Consider the following 2,825-nt stretch of genomic DNA (forward strand, 5'->3'; position numbering starts at 1 on the left):
TTTCTGCAGGACCCAGCTAAGTGTGGGACCAGTCACAGCACACCCCAGCGGCAGCTGTGATGGGAAATGAACATCCTCTCTCCCCCCACAGCAAGGCTAAAGGCCGCTGCCTCCAGGGAGCCCGCCAGAGAATAGAAAGCTGATGCCCCTCCCCCTTTCTGTGCTGATGTCACGAGAAGGCCCCTCTCACTAGGACAGTTCCACGGCACCCGGGTGACACATCTTTCTTTCTGAGAGCAAAGCAGCTGAGATGCTATTTCTGGAAAGAAAGAAAGAAAGAGAGAGAGAGAGAGAGAGAGAGAGAGAGAGAGAGAGAGAAAGAAAGAAAGAAAGAAAGAAGGAAAAGAAAAAGAAAAAGAAAAATTACGTTTCTGAGGTAATTACGTCCATTTTCACATTCTCTTTCCAGATGGCCGGAAGGTACCCGATTCTCAGGAGCAATGCCAGGGGATAAAGAGGGTGTCTGAGTCCATCTAAAAGGTGAGCCCCTGGAATTGGAAAGCCCAGAGGCTCACGGCCATGGCCCCAGGGCGCCCTGCTCTGTGATACCAGGATTCTGGTCACCGTCCCTTGTAATAAAGTGTCTGATAGGGGATGTCAGCCTCCACATCAGACCGAGGTGATAATTACAGCCGTGAACCCGCTGGATAAGATCGGAGTGCGAACCTAGCGTGGAAACATGTTCCTGACATTCTGGACGTCCTTGCAGAAAGCAGGCGTTTTCCGTGACACCAGTCCTTCGATGAGGGGATCCCACAGTCCTTCCAGGTCCCCAAGAGTTTGCACTTTGAGCACATTTCCATGCGACGTGGCCATTTCTAGTCCAGGGGCCTTGCTGTCAGAGGCCCTCAGTGAATAAACAGGGACATCTAAATTCTGAATCTTTTTTTTGTTGTTGATATTTTTCCAAAGTGAGAAACGGGGAGGCAGAGAGACAGACTCCCACATGGGCCTGACCAGGATCCACCCGGCATGCCCTGTAGGGGGCTATGCTTGGCCCAGCTGCACCATTGTTCTGTTGATCAGCAACCCAGCTCTTCCCAGCACCTGAGGCAGAGGCCATGGAGCCATCCTCAGCAATGGGCCATGTTTGCTCCAATGGAGCCTTGACTGTGGGAGGGGAAGAGAGAGACAGAGAGAAAGGAGAGGGGGAAGGGTGGAGAAGCAGATGGGTGCTTCTTCTGTGTGCCCTTGCCGGGAATCGAACCTGTGACTTCCACACGCCGGGCTGACGCTCTACTGCTAAGCCAACCAGCCAGGGCCTGAATCATTTTTAAAGTGGAATGAATGGCGCTTTGCATTCATTTATTTATCCCAAAATTATTAGGCATAACCCACAGGCTATGCAGGGAAATTTAATGACAACTCAGTGGAAACAATATCCCCCACGCATTGATTTTCTTTTGTCGCCTCAGGAGACATCATTAGTAAACATATCAGAGCATATTAAATAATACCCAGCGAGGACGCCCTCTGCGGAGCAATTGAAATATTCATTCACCTTGTGTCTTAACTGAGAGGAAACGGCTTAAAAATGCGTCCGACGACCCTACGGCCTCAGAGCCCCGAGCTGCAGTAAGTTCCCCGTGCGGCCCCGTTGGGACAGGACCGCTGTTGACGCATCCGCCACCAAGGGGAGAGTTTGAACACCCAATGCAAACGCCCGCACTGCAGGCTTGTGACTAAGCACATGCACGCGCTCCCCCGCCCCCGGCACGTGCAGCTGGATGATTGACAACGTACGGGAGGGGCGGAGCAAACCTGTGCACGAGGACACGGCAGTTCTGCGTGAGTGTGTGGATGGAGCGCCAGCCAAGGGGCTTCCCGCAGGGCGTAGCCTTCTCTTCTCTCGGGGTCCCAGCACGGATCCTCCCCTAAGTGCGTTTGCGGGAGCCGGTTTCACCGCGTAATGAACCCCACGATCACACCTGTTAAGCCTGGCATTCTGTATTTGTCAAAATGCAGAGAAATCAAAATGGTTTATGTAGTATGAGTGTGTGTGTGTGTGTGTGTATTAGTATAATGAGAAATATTTTAAAATGTATAAGCAGAGTTTTAAAAAATGAATATTCATAGTATACCCACGCCAGAGTAAACTACAGCCTTGAACCATTGCCTAGCTACCTTACCTGTGGGCTGTGAGCACTGAAGGGGGTTGTACAGTGTAAATAAATAAATAAATAAAAATAAAAATGAATATTGATAAGAATGATCCAATAACAGTAAAAGCAAAAACAAGAAACAAGATAAACCAGACATTCGATTTAGGATAGAGATGTATCCTAAATGTATAATGACAATACAAAATATAATACATAATATGTATTATTATATATATTATATATACATATATATTATATTATAACATTTAATACATATACTGTAATATATATCAGGGGTCGGGACACTTTTTGGCTGAGAGAGCCATGAACGCCACATATTTTAAAATGTAATTCTGTGAGAGCCATACAATGACCCGTGTATATAATGCATTATCCAATAAAAATTGGTATTGTCTTGGAGGGCAATTGTGATTGGCTCCAGCCACCCACAACCATGAACATAAGCGGTAGGAAATGAATGGATTGTGATACATGAGAATTTTTATATTTTTAACATTATTACTTTTTTTATTAAAGATTGGTCTGCGATCCAGATGCAGCCATCAAAAGAGCCACAACTGGTTCATGAGCCATAGGTTCCCGACCCCTGATATATATATAATATATGTATTATATATATTATTATATCTGATGTACTCTAGTCTTGTTCACACCCTGATATCTTTACTGACACATTTTTCACTAAAGTCATGTGCAATAAAT

The 2,825-nt window shown here is 46.3% G+C and overlaps 1 pseudogene; it reads left to right on the forward strand.

The window, feature by feature from the left end:
• The first annotated feature begins 2,007 nt into the window (after positions 1 to 2,007).
• On the forward strand, positions 2,008 to 2,165 carry LOC136318018 (small nucleolar RNA SNORA42/SNORA80 family; annotated as a pseudogene).
• Positions 2,166 to 2,825: the final 660 nt, after the last annotated feature.

The sequence above is a fragment of the Saccopteryx bilineata genome, chromosome X (assembly GCF_036850765.1).
Source record: "Saccopteryx bilineata isolate mSacBil1 chromosome X, mSacBil1_pri_phased_curated, whole genome shotgun sequence".
NCBI lineage: Eukaryota > Metazoa > Chordata > Mammalia > Chiroptera > Emballonuridae > Saccopteryx > Saccopteryx bilineata.